Source organism: Drosophila mojavensis, unplaced genomic scaffold (assembly GCF_018153725.1).
Source record: "Drosophila mojavensis isolate 15081-1352.22 unplaced genomic scaffold, ASM1815372v1 contig_231, whole genome shotgun sequence".
Taxonomy (NCBI): Eukaryota; Metazoa; Arthropoda; class Insecta; order Diptera; family Drosophilidae; genus Drosophila; species Drosophila mojavensis.
Genome location: NW_025318772.1, coordinates 602,507 through 621,774, shown reverse-complemented (window position 1 = coordinate 621,774; position 19,268 = coordinate 602,507). Strand labels below are relative to the sequence as shown.

At 39.9% G+C, this 19,268-nt stretch overlaps 1 long non-coding RNA gene across 1 annotated transcript; it reads right to left on the bottom strand.

Annotated features, from left to right (window-relative positions):
• Positions 1-3,670: 3,670 nt before the first annotated feature.
• On the bottom strand, positions 3,671-9,075 carry LOC122756980. Its single transcript, XR_006356856.1, has 3 exons — positions 4,813-9,075; positions 4,513-4,746; positions 3,671-4,461 (listed from the first exon to the last, which is right to left on the bottom strand). It is a non-coding gene; the product is annotated as an uncharacterized LOC122756980 (long non-coding RNA).
• Positions 9,076-19,268: the final 10,193 nt, after the last annotated feature.

The window sequence follows — 19,268 nt, the reverse complement described above, 5'->3', positions numbered from 1 at the left end:
TGTTTGTTTTCTATTGCCAGCTACTGTCTCGCAACCCTCTCGCACAAAGGAAAGAAGCAACCTGGATGCTGTCATTGAGAGTTTCTTTTTTCTTTACACTCAACTAGCTCTTGAATGCTCATTGAGTTTTACGCAGCCGAATGAGACGATTAGCATAGCAATCCGATTGTGAGGATCTGCAATTGTTGGCATTGTCTATAAGGTTTTTAACACTCTCCCAGAGGGTTGTTGCCACTCTTGTGGGCGTGTGAGACAAGTTTCCCGTCCCTCAGTCAACGCGACTCGAACCACGCTCAACGGGGCGCTCCGTAGCATCAGCCCTTGCCAATTGTCACTATCTCTGTGGCCTATTAGACGAGCACTTGTCACGTTGTGAGAGTGTGTGAGTGAGTGCATGTGTGTGTGTGTGTGTGTGTGTGAATTTCGAGTGCCATTGAAAAGGCGTTGAAGCGCGCAATTTTACGTGTTATTTTCGCTAAATTGCACTAATCGCTTAAACTTTTCAGCAATGAAACGAACGCAGTGCAGGGGGAAGGTGTTGCAACAGAGGGGGGAGGGCCGTAGAGGAGGCGGTCTGCTTAGTATTTGCTCATTGTCATTGCGGCTTATTAAATAAGTACTCATGGCAACGTCGACAACGACAACAGCTTAGAGCACATTTCAATTACATATTAAACAGAAATTAAATGTGGAAAAAAGTCTCAGTTAAGCTGTTCAACAAGCATTTAGGAATTTTTGATTATGAGCCAATTTTATTATACTTATTTTTGACGCACTCATGGTGAGTCATGAAGTATTTAAATAATTAAGTCAAATTGACATTTTAATATTTAATACAAAAGTTATCAAAATAATATTTTTATAACTTTAAGTAGATTCTATGTTTAGCTATAAAGTTAGAAAAATTTTTGAAAACTTTTAATAGCAAATAAAAGTTTATAACTATTTAAAAATATTAAATAAATTGAAGCAAAGACTTTGGAAAAGTATAGATTAATTTATTATTTTATTTTATATAAATACATGTATATATTATATATATATATATTTTTTTTTTTAATTTATTTTTTTATTTTTTTTTTTTTTTTTTTTTTTTTTTTTTTTTTTTTTATATTTTATTTGCAATCTGTCTTGTATAAAAATATAAGCAAATCTTTAAGCTATAATTATAAATAACCGGTAGGTTTGAAGTCCAACGAGATCAATCCATATATTTACATATATATAATTTCTAGTATCATTTGCTTACTTTACCTCTTTAAAATTCGTATTGCAATTTCTGCAGATTCAAATGAAAAAAATAAAATGAAAAAAAAAAAAAAAACTTCCAGACAAGCAAAATAATTAATATGCTACAAAGGGAGCCAGAATATACAGAGATCTGAGCACATATGCTATTTACCAGCTGTATATATATTATATATACACATTTTTACTTATAAGTACATACATATATTTATGTATTGCTGGCAGCCACTCAAGTGTTGTTGTTGCTGCTATTGCTGCAGACAGTTTGTTGATAAGAAGCATTTTGTTTCTTTTGAGCAACTGATAAGCCCCATTAAAAAAGAACGCTGGACCGAGGTCGATTGACCTGCTTTTAAGCGTCGACTTGTGCGCGTTCGTTTTTCATCAAAAGTGCTCTCCAGCTGCCACGCCCCACCCCCTATAGCCAACCGCACCGCCCCTCCCGACAGCAGCGCATATTTCGTTGTTTATGACAGCCCGTCAATTGTCTGTCTACAAATGTAAACAAAATTGCATAGCAAATGAAATGTTCAACCGAAAAGCCTCCGCTCATAATTAGCAGCCAAATAGCACTCAAAGAAAGTGTATAAGTACTCAAACTATAATAATACATGTATGTATGTGTATACGTCAGATTCAGTGCCTTATCAGCGTACTTTATTCATAATAATCGCAAATGGTTTATATAAGTCGCATAGATAGTAACGGCAAGTGTGATTGTTGTTGCTTTTGAGTTATTTTTCCTGCTATGCCGCGATTAACTGGATTCTATAAGTATAGCTCTATAACTACAGCTGTTGCTGTTGCTGTTGCTGCTGCTGCTGCTGTTCCATGCTGAACTTTTGGTCCTGATCTGTATGCAGCAAATGTCGATCTTTGGTGACATCAATTTTTAGGGTGAACAATTTCAATTAGGTTTACGCTGAACCGCGATTGAGATTAAAGACGCCAAAGAGCGCCGTCCAGCAGCTGCTTAGTTGAGCATGAACAGCAGCAAATCGATTGCCAAGTCGAGAATTTGCCATTGATAATTGCAATTGTTGTGCACGTTAATCAGGCAAACTAGACGTGCTACTATTTATAAACTAGCACTCAAATTAAATATTAAATTTGTCACACTTAACGAAGAATAAAATATCAAGTTGAATTAAATTTGATTCCTTAAGCTACATATGAATACTTGTAAATTTATTTTACAAACATCTATAACCTGAACTGGAATATCGAACTAGACTTCCTCCTTACCACAATATTTTTCTCTCTGTGCAGCTGCGTTTTTAGCTTATTAGCACATACTATAGTTTTAAGAGCAACTTTTCGCTGAGTGTATCTGCGGTTTTCGCCAGTGTCCCACGCTGTGCAACAATGCCGTTCATTTTGAGTGGCTCGAACAATAGATACATATTCATATTAGATGCACATTAGCTGCCGCCAAACTGCCCTCCCTCGCCTTTTGCACGCGCTGTCACATTGAGGCACTCAGGAGCGGCTGCTGCAGGAGCCGCACGATCCCACGAGACCCAACTCCGAACCCAAAATGCAAACAAAGGTTGCTTTTTGTCTGCGGCAGTTGAGGCATAGATGGATGGCTAGATGGATGCTGCGCTTGCTGCTCTTCTCTTTGGCCAACCGCAAATTGTCGCCAAGGAAGCTGTAAATGTTGTCTAACGTGCACCCTCGTTGTCCCACACACACTCTCACACAGCTAACAAGATGAAAACTCTGAGATACAATGGGCTCGGGCTGGCCACAAAAATACCGTTTAATGAGCACAGCTTGAGGACTCCGTAGATCTTGTCAAAGGATATTGATATTAGCCGGCTGCCCATTATCTTGAAAATCTTTTCCTTAAGCCATTTCGGCAATAATTCTTCCTACTTTATGCGCCGCTCTATACCTTACACACAGTCTCTCTCTCTCTCTCTCCTCCTCTCTCTTTTGTTTGACCGCAAGCTGTCCGTGTCGGGAGTTTCGATTGAATTACCGTTTCCTTCCGCTTCTCTAAGTCGTATAAAATCTAAATAGTTTTGGGATACTCGGCTGGAGGACCCAAACAAAAAATGCAGCGATGGCAAGACTCAAAACGAACTGGTTACGATTCGATTAGATGATGTTGAATTGGTTTGGTATTCTAGATTCTATTGAAATGTGGACAAACTACTGAATATGCAAAAATTTGATTAGCTTGAGAGCCGTTACACTAAAAGGAGCTAAAAAGGAGAATAAACAGCCAATTGGAAATATTGGGAAAACAGAGATCAAGCTGAAAATAATAAATTAAAATTATGTAAATTAAAAGAAAAATACTATAAATAAATAATCTATATAATTATTAATTAATTATTAAATTTTTAGAATTTGTTCACTTGCTTTCTTTTTGTATATTTTTAACGCAATAGAAACAACTGAGATTGGCCAACAAATAAGCTTTATTTTATGTAGTGTAGTGAGTGAGGCTTAGCCTCATTTTTGCATTTTTTCTCCTATCCTTGCCAGACAAAAGGCGTAAAAGGATAATGCTTAGGACACTCGAGACTCATCATCTGTGCACTTCACATGAATGTATAATTTTATATGCAATGAATGAATCGCTATAACAAAGCCAATTGCTCTCAAGCCAGCTTAAAGATGCATCCATTAAATGGATAAAAAGTTATAAGTGGATAAATCAATATTTATAAAAAATATATGTAAAGCAGAGGAGAATAATTCGATTGACAATATTTAAATATACATATTTTCAAATGAAATATAAGCGAACTTCATTTGGAGTTACAGTTGATGCATATGGCTATTATCTTCCAAATTCAGTATAAATGGGGCGTAGCAGGAGGTGATAGATGGCTTGGGAAAGTGAATGCCGAAATGAAGGTTCACATATTGTCAACCTTTTGGGCAGCACCTTTGTAGCTTTTGCTCTCCATTGATCTGGTCAATTTGTGAAAGATTTCACACCCAAGACGCGCACATCATTAATTACGGCCCTAATCCGTCAGCATCCATCAACAGCTGAAGCCTTTCGCTCACCTCTCGGTGTCCAGTTGGCAATGTCCATCGGAATCTGTGCATCATTAGGCGCAACTTTCTCACACTCAGCCAGGACGCAGGATAATAATTAACCAAGCCAAAATAGCGAAACTGACCATCAAGACCGTTGCATCAGTCAGTCAGAAACTATTATCTCTTTAATAGCCATAAACACACGCGCTGGCCCTGTAAGGGGATACTTTTTATTTCAGATGGATTCCGTCGGCTATTATATACCTGGTTGAATATTTCATAATTTTCTGTCTGCTGTCCAGTTTGCAACCCTTTGGTTATCCTTCATTGGTATATTCTTATTCTTATTTTTATTTTTTACATACACACATCCTTTTTCTTTGCTTAAGCCCTTTGTTTCTCTCGCCATTGTCCGGTTCGGGCACTTTGCATAATCAATAATCCTTGACGCTGGCTCCTTTCACATTGTCGCATCGGCTGACCAGCGAGCCAACACGTCTGAAAAGATAAATTATGGTTTGTAGTCAAATTGAAGGCAAACAATCCGCACAAAGACGCACATACCGCACGGGAATTGTGCCTCGGCTCAGCCCAGGGATCTCTGGCAGCCAGCATACGGGGTAAGTCCACCAGAGGCAGCTGCCTGCCCAGAGACTGGACACTGGTCAGAGCTGCGCTGCGCCGTCCTGAAGGGGTGGACTGTTAGCTCGCCTATGGCTCAGAACAGTCTATTTGTTTTTCTTACCCATTTGAATTTCTCTATTAATTTGATTACACTCGGCTGTTAAGCAACATAGTCAAAGTTAGCTGAAGAAGTAGGTAAGACTTTCACTGGAGTTAAGCAATGAATAAGCTGTTATTCTGTAAGGAATAACAATTGATGTTTCTGATATGTATATATTATTGTAGTCACTTTATCAATAATTTATAGTAATAAATTTGATATCTCTGTAATATATTATTATAGTCAATTGCTTATCTGATGATAAATTAGGGATGCTCATATTGCTAAATAAATATTATTCGATAGAGTTGATTCAGTTTCTAGACTATGGCAAATGGGAGCTGAGACATTGTATATTTCCATTTATTTTGATGGCATTTGGCATGATGACCTTCGCTGATTCACAAAGTTTCCAGAGTATATAAGAAATATTTCATATTATGTATATATTTAAGATCAACATATCATCCCGTTTTCAGGATGCAAACACTAAGCAAACACTATCCTCAGATTACCAAGTCGCTGGTTCTAGGTGATCAATTGAGTGACCCGTAGTAAAATGCAAACATAATTACAGTTTTATTCAAATGGCCGAGGTCAGTTGACCTTTTGCTATTGCATCTCGTTGACTATTATCTCTGGGGTAACATTTGCTCAAGAAATGACCGTAAGCAAGTCCTAAGACAAACGAGCAGCTGTGCAAATGTCAAGACGTAAGTGTCAAAATGCTCATTAATAACAGAGTCCTTAACGCGGAATTGAAACCCAGGATGCGATGCGATGCGATGCGATGCGATGCGATGTGATGCGATGGGATGCGATGCAGATGCGGCTGTGCTGAAGGATAACGGGAGCTGAGCAAACACATTGGCAGCTAGCAAAAGATGGATCGATGAGAATGCAAAATTGTGAAAGTAGAGGCTAAGCCATCAAAGCAACTGGACAATGCGGAAACTTTGTCAAAGGATGTTTGCGCAAGTAAACATTGAGGCAACTATCCACAGGACATGCAGGACAATGTCTCTATGGAACGGTGTTAAATTGAAAAATTATGATAAATAGCATAATAGGAAGTTGCACAACAACAACAACAACAGCAACAGCACACATCGCAACACAGCAAACGTCCCACTGTGAGCAGTCGAGTAAGTAATATGCAAAACGGACATAAATAGACGTCGGGCAGGACGTCTCAGGACATGCGGCAAGGGTTGCGGCTGCAAGACAATCGCGACGAGTCGAGTGTTGAGTGCCGAGACCTGAGTGTCGCTAAAGTGTGCAGCGGCCTATAAAGGAAATCCTTTCGCCACGGGATATCATTTACGCAAACTCCAAGTTTGACCGATCCCCAGCCCGGCCGCATGGCAGGCCGTACATGCCGCGTGTATGTATCTCTGTGTGTGTGTGTGTGAGTGTGTTGGCACAGCTTTTGTTTATCTATCCGGCAATAGTTCACATAAGCTTATCTCCGTCCTCTGGCAGTCGTGCAAAATGTTTGCGAAAACTTCACCAATTGCCCGGCTGGTCGTGGCGGGGGTTTGCTGCTGGCAGCCGGCAAAGGGTTAAGGGAATGGCGCCATGTCGTTGCCCAGCTTCGCTGCTACTTAAAGGATATTCACAGCTTAGCCGTGTAATGCGTTTGGCGACTATCCTGTTTGCATTTTATTCGCCAGCGGGCGATAAATGTCACGTAAATTACATGCCCACATTTTCAGCTGCAGCTCGTCTTTCTAAATCGCAATTCCCTATATGCCAAGCGGCTATCAGTAAGTGCATTAATTTCCTTTATTTCTCCGCTCGACGCTCATATCCTGCGGCGCGTATGGCATACTGTTTCTTACTTAAGAACTGTTTGACTTGAGATATGAGTGCAATTGAGCAGAAAAGAAAAGCTAAATAGGATATAAGGATTTTACTAGATGAAAGACTCAATCGACTAAGTAATCGAAGTTGGACTCCCTATTCTATATACGTTAATTGTAACTACATTACCTTTAATAAAGCCCTGGAATATCTAGCTTCAGACAAAGTTTTTACCCTATCTTAGATTTGTATGCCTAATGAAACTATTAACTGATCTTTAAGGCAGTCTTTACATGATCCACTCCCTTTCTCTATAAATAATTTAGACATCTACATGGAGATGGAGCCACAGCTGAAACGGGAACTGGAGCTGTGTCTGCGGCTGTAGTCCGTTGGCATGTGTCTATCCCCTTCATTTGCCGCCTAATCGCTGTTGACGCGCATAAATTTCAGCTTGCTGGAGGAGGCAATTAATTATAAGGGGTATCTAGTTAGAGAAGAGCGGCTGCCTGCATGGCGGGATCACCCTTTTCCGAATTTCCGCGTATTTATTTTGTCAACAAACGGATTAGGCTGCGTGGTAATACGATCGCCCCCGAATGCAGGCGAGGGTTCCCGTCCTCGTCGAAGCCGTAGCGCTGCGCGCTGTGATTCAGTTGAGGTGAGAAATTGATATATCCGAAGTGTTTCGAAATGTTCGAAAATGTTTCAATTGACAACTGTCAAAAGTCGGCGTGTCTTGCCGAGCACATGTCTAATTTTAGAAGCTGCGTCGCTCAAACTTTCTCAGCAACCACCCCAGGAGCCGGCAGCTCCAATTAAAATTTAATTTTAAAGCAAACACTAATTGCGCTTTTTATTTTCCCTACTCGACCGACTCGATCCACGCCCCTGGCAAACCCCTATTTAAGGTATTGCGCTCGCCCTATTTCCAATTGAGCTGAGCTGCATGCTTGTTCGCCTGCTCTCCTGCTCGGCTGTCGCAGGTGGTTCATTTCATGGCGTTTCAGTGGTGCTTGCGTGCCAGGAGCCCAAACACACAGATTTTGTTGTGGCAGCCAAAGCAATTTTATAGTTTCCGGATCAAAAGATCACTTCCTGACAGGATGCTTGTAGGCTGCTCCTGCGAGTGGGCTTGTGGGAAAATATTTAGTCCTGGCTCAACAAACACTATTTATAGCTGGCTAATGATGTGCTTTGATATGGGTTGGCTTGAACATTACTAAATTGAAGCAGCTATGATTATACTATAAATGAACTATGTAAACTATAATTGAACTCCATGACTAGCATTTAGTAACCTCCTTAAACAGCAGCAGTTCTGATTTGCCCTCAGCCTGGCCAAGCAGCAGAGCCTGGCACGCGATCAATGTAGACGTATTTACATACAGTTCGGTTTCTGGGAACACTTGTGCTCAAAACCGCAAAACGAGTGCTAGAAGTGCACCCGCTGTCCAGAGTCCGAATCCGTGTCCATGTCCATGTCCATCTCCTTGTCTCACCACGGGACAGCTGAAACCGAACACTAATGGTGGCGGTGCAGGAGTCGAAGCATATCCTGCTGGCAGCTACCTGCCAAGAAGCAGCACTTGACTGCCATTGTTTAACGTGATTTGTTTGGCTCTCAGTTACGACTGCAATTAGGGCGCACGAAAGGCAAAGCCGCAGCATGTGCCCAGCGCCTGCAGGTAGCAGGTAGCGATAGCGCAAGGTGCAAATCTGATCACGGTTCAGCGGCTCAACCTTTGGCATATGCAACGATTTGCAGCACTTCCTGTGTTTCCATTCAATTGCGACATTTCGCTGAAACTCTAGACAAAATACTAATTAAGCATAAACTGACTAATTCCTTTTGTTGTTCTACTCCACTCCGCTGCCCTTAAAATAGTCTTAAAGAAAAGTGTGGGAATTTCCAGCTAGAAATTCAAATTGGAAAACTGTGTACCGAGCCGCGTTTTCTCGCGGTGTTCAAATTACGCTCATTGCAGAGCAGGCTGCGCACACCCGCGCATTGCTCTGAGGTGCCCCTCGGTGTCCGGGTGGAAAATGCATTTTTCCTGCTCGCCTGCTTGTAGTTGAATATCCTTGGGAAAGGCAAGCGCAGCAGTCTTTTCTCTTCATTGAGTCAGCATTGTTTTGTATGTTTCTTGCGCTAGGTAAATATTTGAATATTTTACGTGATTTTGGAGCAGTTGGATTTCCTGGCGACCCGGACACAGGATGTGTTTGCATAGGCAGGTTACGCTGTGGCTCGAAACAGGTGTAGGAAGTGAAGTCTTCTCAGGATGAGCGAGCACTCTGATGACCTAAAACGAGAGCAAAAGTAACTAAGAGAGCTTACACATAGATTATATATGAGAAATGGATGACGATCTACGGTTTGTCAATTTTATATTTTCCACCCGATCAACTCGAACGGAGACTAGAATAATTTATAGAATATGTGCATAGAATAGATATATGTGAAAGTTAACAGAGTATAAAAAACACTCGACTAGAACTTGATCGATTGTTCTATCAATCTTCTCAACTCGATCAACGCTCATTTGGTCCAGCTAGGCTCACTTCCCATTTGGTAAACCTGACGTCACACCCTCTAACCTCGGTATGGTAAACATGTCAATAAATCATTAGATCTTGCGGCACTAGCACGTCATCCATCCACTCGAGTGTCAATAAAGCAACAGCTACAACAACAACAACAACAACAACAGCAGCGACTATGAAATCAATAGCCGGAAAATAGTTGACAAAGCAACCGTAAAACAAACACGCAACCAAAAATCCAACACCGAAAACACCAGAAATCACAAATTAGCTACACGAGTGTGAGAAACGAACCGGGAGAGAGAGAGACAGAGAAGAGAAAACCCCCAAACGACCGTATTTAAATGAGTAGAGAAACCTCGACACATGGTAGTGTGTAGTGCTCAGTGAACATCTGGAGAGGCATTAAAAAAACGACAATCGTATTCCTGTGGAGGATCTACGACAATTTGCCCGTGGAAGATCACAATTTATGGTGGAGACCCAATCGATTCCGAACAGCGCTTAACTATAAACGGGGGAATTCCTGCCCGAAGGCGTGTACTCCCTGCACTCGCTGGAATTTGTTACAGTACGAGAAAAACAGAAAGAAGAGGAGAGGAAAGCATTTCCGTGAGAAATATGTGACATTTTATTATATATGCATATGCAGTCACAGGGGCAGGATGAGGATGTGGGGACCTCAGCAGAACTTTTCCAATCAAATAAAAAACATACACAAATCCTTTGCTATCACGCCATGCTGTTGACTTATTTATGATTCTAATGAACTGTAAGCGGAGATAGGATCGAGTGTTATCTGCCGCGGACACGCTCTGCTTCCCCGCCTGCTCTAGTTCGCAGTCGATAAGCGAGATGATGCTGTGGCTTATCGCACAGATATGGATGCAGTTTCCAATTGAACAAATTTTATTTATTGCCCGCCCAAGCAACAAGTGACTCAATTTCCAAGAACCCGAGCTAAATCTAACTCGAGATAAGCTGGTACGCAGATAAAGATTACGAGTTAACTGTATCTATTTATAGTCGCAGCTCAAAAGACACTGGAAACCTCTCACGAAACGAATGCAACCCTTTGGCTTTTGGTCAATTATGACTCAATAATACTTTCAATATTTATATCAATTGTTATTAAATATTGTGTGCCAGCCCTAAAGGGTCGTTTATTGACCGCAAACCCTGCCAACAGGAGTTGGCCATTGGCAACTGTCGCTCCAGTTCCAGCACGAAACTCGACACCGTCTGGCAATCAAAGCCGCACAATGTGAGCGAATGATTGGGTTTCAGCAATTGCGACTTCGATTCGAGAGGGTTGCCTCGAAGGTGTTGAATAACCTGGTTCCGCTGTGGCAGAGCTACCTACTAAATAAGACCCGATGTGGTCAATCGCGCATGCCTAATGCCTGCGATTTGCATTTCACAAGGAAGTAATTAACCGGCTCGAGAAATGTAATGCTTAAGAAATCGTATAGCTAGCTTTGCATACTGAGGACCGGATGTGAAGCGTATCGCATGGAATTCGATTTGCATTAAAAGCAATAATGAAAGCCCTAAATGACAGACTCACAGATGTTATTCAGGAATGTAAACGAATCACTTAAGCAGTTTATATTTGTAAATTACAGCAAAGTGACAACTGTGTGAGTAGCTTAAGAACTCATGTGTGATACGGGCGGACATAATTGGAATTCTTAGTTAACATTGCTGTCTGAGATAATGAGGAGCTCTAGTGAGAGTCGACTAGGCAAGATTGCTCTGTTACATATTTTTTATTCCCAAATACTTTTGATTTCTTAAATAGCTCTCTCTCTCTCTCTCCTCATGCACTATTCCACAATGATAACAAAAATGCATATCTATAATTATATCATCATTACAATTATAAGCATTTCATTGCTAAACGGAACCGCAGCTTCTTATCTCAGACTTCCGCTAGTCAGCGTGCAAGATAGATTTTCCAAATAGTTCCCACAACATTTTTCACCTCTGGTATTTACGAAATGATCAACGGAGACAACATTGTGCATACGCTTGGCTTGGCCCACAGCCCAATGCGCATCTAAACTTGTGTCTCGTTCGACGACCCAGTTGCACTGCACTGCTCTATTATGATGTCAAATATTTGCATTCTGATAAACTTAGAAGATCTCGTTTGTTCTCTCTTTGTTTTGCTCGATTGTTTGGCTTTTACTGCATTACGCATACTCGCACTTCCTTCAGGCCGCAGAGCTTTTGGGGGACTGTAAGTCTCTAAGTGAGTTCATTCATAAAAATAAATTTGGTGAGAAAGTCGGGGTGTATTGCGTAACGCAGTGCATATCTCTTTCATGAAATAGTTGGGACTTCAGCTAAGAAAATCTTGCCGCTAACTGCAAATAGACTTGAACAAATTTACACACGCCAGACTTTGCTTTAGAAACCGCTGATAACTGATAAATTTCTGGTTGTTTCTTGTGCAGCTGCTGCTGGACGCTTTCCCACCAAAAAACGAGAAAACTTATTCTCGAAATACTTATATACATACGTATACAATATATAGTCTGTTGGCCTATACTCAAACGGGCCTTGGCCAAGTTCAAAGGTCATATTAAAATTTTAATGCCAAAAAAAGGTTATTGAAATTGGTGCAGAAACGAGTTTTCTATGCCCAAAAAGCAGACTGACCCATGGGAAGTTTTCGTGCAGTTTGACCTTTGACACGAACCACCCCAGGAGTAAAGCCCGACCAGTTCGGCCAGAGAGCCGAAAAAATAACAATTGAACCCCTAAACTGCAAGCTCGAGCACTAGTGAAGCTGAGCAGCTAGTCGACTAGTCTCTGGCCTATTCATTTCGCTTTCATATGCATTCACTTAGCATTCACATTCACATTTATGAATGCGCGATCAGAGATCAATTGTTCAATTAGCTGCCGCAGAAGTTGTTTTCCTATACGCGAAGAGAGAATTATGAATGAAAGGCAAGTGCGCGTGCGGAGTGCAAAGCCCCCCTTTGGGCCGCCTCCAAAGGGCAACCAGCGGGTGACTGGACCCCTGTCCACACACTCTCTGCCCGGCACTTACTTAATCATGTTAATGCCATTAAGCAGCTTAATCGACGGCAAGATCTAAGCGCTGGCGTCGATAATCAGCAGAGCCAGAGTCCAGAGTCGCAAGCCCCAGAGCTGGGAGACCACCCAACCGGCTAGTCGTACCCCGGCCTGGGCCTCATCTAATTAAAAACCAAAAGTGCAAGCGGCTTGTAAATGTCAAGCCGATTACCGAAGAGTTCGCGGATCACGAACTTCCCAGCCAGTTGCCAGTTGCCAGTTGCCAGTTGCAAAATCAAAATGCATTTAACCCAAGCCCCTCCCGCCAATCGCTGGCGACAATTAAATGAAAGCCGGCAGAGATCACAAAACAGAAATCGGAGTAGGGGAACAAATTATACTCGATGAATAATATAATTGATGTTGTGCCGAATCAACCCCGCATATTGACATTTGCCTAGTTGACATTTTAATATATTTGTTTGCGAAACTTCATTCCATTTCGGTTTCTTTTTTTTTTATTATTATTATTATTTTTTTTTTTAACTGCGGCTTTTGCTTATGTGTAGCAACTTTTTCATAAAAAAATATAAAACTGAAATATAACATTATTTGTTGGCCACAATAATGGCCAAATTAAAAGGGGTTAAACATTTTGTTGATCTCCTCGTGGCTGCGCGCAGCATCTCTCGGACCGGTAAACGACCTCATGTGAGCGCAGCTCTTGTGAAATAGTAGATGGAAATGTGGACACACTCGGGAGCAAAGGGTTCGGGCACGGGGTTCAGGGTTCAGTGAGCGGCTTTAGAGGTGACCAGAGCAGATCACTTCGTAATTTAAATAGTTTTAGCTGTACACAGTTTTCAACCAAACTTCAATGATTTTTAATATATAATTAAAATATATCGCTTTTTAAATATTTTTAGGATATATTTATTATTTCATATATTTATATTGTATACTTCATATTTTTTAAAATATATATTTAAATTCATTTTAAAATGTATAATAATAATAAACATATGTATATTTTAATAGAAATATCAATTAAAATATTGTTAATAATGGTAATAAAAATGCTGAAAATAATTTAAAAATATAAATTAAAATATAAAATATTATATTGGAATAAATATCTCAGATAAATTAATAAATTATTCTTCTTCTTATGATATACTACAACTCTTTCAATATGATAGATATACATAAACCCAGCAAATTCATCCTTGTCTACATTAAAATTAATTCATTGCTGTTGCCCTTATTTCTGCTTCCATAGGAGATAAAATCGACCATACAAAACTACTATAAATCTCTCTGTGCCGCCTGGTGGTAAAAGGAGCCGAGATATCAAACAGAAGCCACAGCGTTAATCACCTGAACATAAAGATATCCACGCCTTGGACTGGCTCGAATGACCAGAGGACAGTTTTTGTTGTTTCTTCGGTCATCTTTTTTTTTTTTATATTGTGGCTCTAGCATCTGGCCTGGAGGACAATAAACCAATTTGAACGCCCACAAAATGAGCATGAAATTGCTTACGGAAGGAAGTTCGTATGCCACAAAAACAAGGCCTAAAACAATTGTGGACCACTACAACTAACATAGTTGTCCGAGCTAAAGAAATTTGTGGTAATAGATGCACAAATGGCAAAGGAAATATGCCCTGCATAAAAGGCTAAAATGCCTCATAAATATGGCCAATTATCTTTGGTAACAGACACAGCACACGCTGGGTTTGTGTGTTTGTGTGTGTGTGTGTGGGCGTGGCTGTGTGTTTTGTGTTGTGTCGCAGGTCGCTCTTCGCAGTCCTTTCGTCAGCACGTAAATCAAGTCAATGCTGGCTCAGTAGGTGTTGCCCATTGACCATTGTCCTGGCTTCCTGTGACTCTGCCAACTGCTGCTACTCCTGCTACTCCGGCTACTCCTGCTGCTGCTGACAAAGACATCAAAACCATGCGCCCAAGGGCTTGCCAACTATTTTGTATGCCGTAACTTGGCCAACACCCACGTGGCAGCTGGTCTCGGCCAACTAATGCGGTAATTAGATAATGCCTCTAGCCCTGAGGCACGAGCCCTGCCTCGACGGGTTAGAGATCTGCAATCTGCAACTGTAATGCGATACGTGAGACGGACCTACCGCGGCCCAGGCGCAACGCAACTCGACATCCTTGAGGTAGCTACTGCCACCCCTTTTTCTCTCGCGATGTATCAATTTCGTGATCCTTTTGCCAGCATCCTTTTGAAATCGAAAACCGCAAAACATTAGTAAACCCATTTCAGTTATTATTTTTCGCTCTGTTATCTTTTATTGTTCTCTAGCCGCAATTGTATTTTTATCAAGCAATTTGTGCAGTCAAAAAAAAAAAAAAAAAAAACCAAAAAAAAATGCCATGTCCCCGAAGGGGTTTGAGCCATATGATACTTTATTAGATGTTTTGATTAGCTGAAGTTTTTTATCGTTGACAAGTTGGAGAGATTTGTCAAATTTCGGGTTCAATTAACAGTTTCGTTTTAGTTTAGCATGGAGATTCGAACTAAATGATAGATGTACATATGTGAATGGTTTTTATTATCAATTGAAATATATATTATAGTTTGAATCGGTTTAAAGATGACTTAGGCATATGTTTCTATCAACTTAAACCACAGTGAAAATGTCTCAGCAATAAAAGAGATCATAAATAGAGCTGGACTCTATATATTTCATAAATATTTCACTAGTATCATCTACTCTAACCAAGCGAACGACAACTTTGTGAGAGAGAGATAGAGCTTACTCCGTAGTAATCATTTGAATCTCAATGAAATTTTTTGAGTTTCCTTCAAGACTTTCACTCTCAAAGCAGTCGCAGAGAAAACCCTAAAGACAACTAGAAATGTCAGACTTTCCGTTACTTTCTCCAATTGCCACCTCATTAATTCCAAGCATAGCCTTGCAGCATCCATCGAGGGCAACCCTTTGGCAACCCATCTGACCATTGGTCAAATGTCAGCTAGAAGCTCAATGCCAACTTATGTTTGCAAGCGGCAAAGGGCAGCTGTCGGCTTTAGGCAGTCAAACTGTAGCAAGACTCGAGATGCTGCGACCCCTGAGCGAGACCCTAGCAAAAATTAAGATCTTGTTTGGCAACTATGTCAACTACAATTAAAAGACACAGAGAAATATAAAGAGCTCCGTACATAAATGCAATTTGATGGAAATGCCAGCGAAATGTCAATCAAGGAATTATGAGCACAGAAACTTAGGATCTGCGTTACAGCGAGAATTGAGGTATACATTTCAATCTTATGGTTCAATTGGCTTCCCCTACTTTTACATTTGGGAAGTTTTCCTTTCTCACCATTCAGCGAAAATTCATTAAAAATTTTCACATTTTTTACCCAAAAAGAATTCAAGTTTTATCCCAAAGACATGAAAACCAGAAAAAATTTGTAAAAAATCATGCAACGACATATATTCCCGAAATATATTCAATTGTCCATAGCTTTAACGGTCTATGCAAATGCAAGTAATGCTCGAGGTCAGCAGAGGTCAATGGCGGACCGTTATTGTTGTCTTTGGCCGAAGGGTTGCTCGTCTTATTTGTCCAGCTGCCGTCGCGAAGCTCAAAGATCTTCAGTTCTGATTTTTCATTAGAAAGTCATAAAAATGAAATCGCAATTGCCTCTGGCCGTCGAGGCTTATTATGCGTGACAGTCCACAAAGCATTCGTATAAGCATGACAATCGTATCGCCGCGCACATATCTTGTGAGACATCCACCATATGAGGCTTTGATTGCGCAATCAAATTCGAGGCAGATGTCCTGATGCCTCGGCCACTACTTCACACATCCCGATACTTGCCTAATTCAATTAGCACCAAATATCGATAGAGCTGGATGGGGGGAAGAGCTCTTCAGCCCTTGTCCTAGGCGTTGGTGGTGGCGATTGCGCTCGTTTTTATGAGGCGTGTCCAAAGGGGCTGACAAAAGGCAGTTGGCACCTTCGATTGAATTGATATTTCGGCTGTCAGCTATGCGGAATATGGAGCTCTGCTCTATATAAAATATACATATATAGGTACAATAAAAGTGATTTTTTCTATAGAAATGAATGGTATATGATGCTAGAAGGGCAGTTAATTAGATATAAGTATATGTGAGCTATTCCATGGGACTTTGTCGAACAGCTATCATAAGTTGGGACTGCAAATGTAGTCTGTAATGTAGAGAGCTCTTGAGTGAATGAGAAGTAGTCGATGCTGTATGCTAAAAATTATTTTTATTGAGCTTATTACACAAAAACAACAAAAGTATAAGATGTCAGATTAGATATATTGATATATATGTGTATTTATTTATCTATCAATTCGATTTGATGCGATTAATTAAAAGTTATTTTCTTTACTGTTTTTATCATATATAAATGTTCAAATAAACTGTAACCAATCTATATCTAAATTGCAGATCTATGATATATTATGATTTTTATCCATATCCATTTACTATTTAATCTAAAATTTTTTTTTAATAGAAAATAAATAAAGAATTTGAAATGGAACAAATATTAAAAAAACAAGTAAGAAGGCTCCAGTCGAGACTGCTCGACTAGGAGATACCCTCCAAGCTGATATTCTAATCGTTCTGGACCTCTTTTATGCACACATACATACACATGCACTTATAAGCACGCGCTCTGCTAACTGCGCAGTAGGCAGCGGCTGCGTTTGGGCTGCGCTGCAATTTGGGCAATATTATGGGAATTTATTTGTTGAATAATTTCTTTTGTAGACGTACAATCCTAATGAAACTTTCAGAATGTAATCATAATGTTCAAATGTATGTACATTCTAAAGCACAAGTCTCTAGTATTTGAAATGCGTTTTTTCCAAATTGGGGGCGAAGGGGGCGTGGTATCCAAAATCTGTAAACGACAACATCTATGTATCCATTAACTTTATATACAACCCAAATTTGAAGTCTCCAGGTCTAAAAGTGTTCAAATTAGGCTGAAAAAACAAAGTCGATTTTTCGATTATTCTCGATAAAAAAGTTATCGGATGAGTTATCGAAAAAATAAAGCAAACTTGTACTGCATATGGTATACACAAGTATGCATGCCAAATTTCAGCTCTCTAGCTCTTATATCTTCTGAGATCCTTTTGCTCATACGGACGGACGGACGGACGGACAGACGGACAGGCCTATATCGACTCAGCTCGTCGTCCTGATCAAGAATATATATACTTTATGGGGTCTGCGATGATTCCTTCTGCCTGTTACATACTTTTCACAAAACCATTATACCCTGATTTCCCATTTTCAATGGGTTCAGGGTATAAAAAAAATACATATAGCAAAATATCTCGTAAGCGCTATCAAATATCAAATCTCATGCTGATCTTAAGCTTAACATTTTTTATGCCTCACTTATCTCATTTTCTTCGTTTTTTGCCCAAGAAAATCTCGTTTTAGGCGCGAAATGGATTTTCTTTATTCCTGCAAAATTATGAAAGAAAATGCGCGAAAATTTACTCCAGATCCATTGTGCAGATACGTATTGCTCTTATACGCTTATGCCTCGAGCTGTCAATAAATATTTATGCATTATGCGTAAACAAAAATAATAAAGTCAACTCAACAAAGGTGCAAAAAAATAATAATAACAATAAGGTAAAACGCAGACAAAGCAATTTCTGAAGTGTGCAAAGTAGGAAGAAGAAGAAGACGAATATGAAGAAAACTGGGCGCTGCCCCACGACACGCGGCTTTTCGTTGCACATTTCCATACCCAACTCACAGAGTTTTCCATTTTCACGAACCGTCAATGAAAGAAAGCAAATGAGTTTGGGAAATGAGATGAAATATTCAAAGGGCGACGGCTGCTGTGGCTGCTGTTGCTGCAGCATATGCAAAAGCCAAAGATGCAAAAATATTGGCAAAGCCTAAGAAACTGGGTCAAAGGTCAGCAACAGCCACACACACACACACACATACACACGCACGCACAGCGATCTCTTTGGGGTGCAACAATTTTCTATGCCATTGCATATGCAAAAAAAAAAAAAAAAAAAAAAATTGCCCTAGTTCAGGCACGATCTTGATATGCCAATGCCCGCTGTCCCCCTTCTCCTCCTGCCGACCAGCCTGCTTTGCCGTTTTTCCGCTTTCCGCTTCCCCTTGTTACGCTTGACATTATTTCTGCCCATTTTCAATGCATTTTTCGCTGCAAATAATTTGGATTTCGCATTTTATAGTTGCCTTTTTTTTTCGATTTTCCAACATTTTTGCTCAGCATTTCCCAGTTTTCCCGCAGGGTAGGCGTAGTTGCGTTGGAAAAGTGCGCGCAATTCAACGCATTTACACAAATTTTTGGTTTTTAGCTGAAAGATCATTAATTATCATTTTTATCTGTTGCTGTGACTAATTCGATTTTTATGTGCTGAAATGAAATTCCTTTTCTTCTTCCTCCTTTTTTTTTAAGGGTGTGGAGGTGAAAATTGCTGTTGTTACATTTGCTATGCAAACAAAAAGTAGAGCCTGAAAAATGTTTATAAAAATGTATATTTATTTAATGTTTTACATAGATGGAATTTGGAGAAAAACGTTTGGCAGAACTGCAAATAGATGAAATAGATGAAACAGAGTAAGGAGAATATACAAAATTTTATTTCATAAACATTTTTTTTATTTTTTTAATATGGAAAAGGCAAAAGTTTTTAAAAATATCTTAAGTCTCATGAAAATCTTTCTTAACTAATATATAAAAGTTCTTCTCTCAAAGATATGATGAGCCCCTGCAGAAATCAAATTTCTCATTTAAATTTCTTTAAAAAGTGTCAAGTTTTTTTTTTTTTTATGTTATCTGTTAAGTTTCTCAGGAATTATACGTTTGCAACGGTCAACTGTCCATCATTTGCCGGCTCTGGCTGCTGT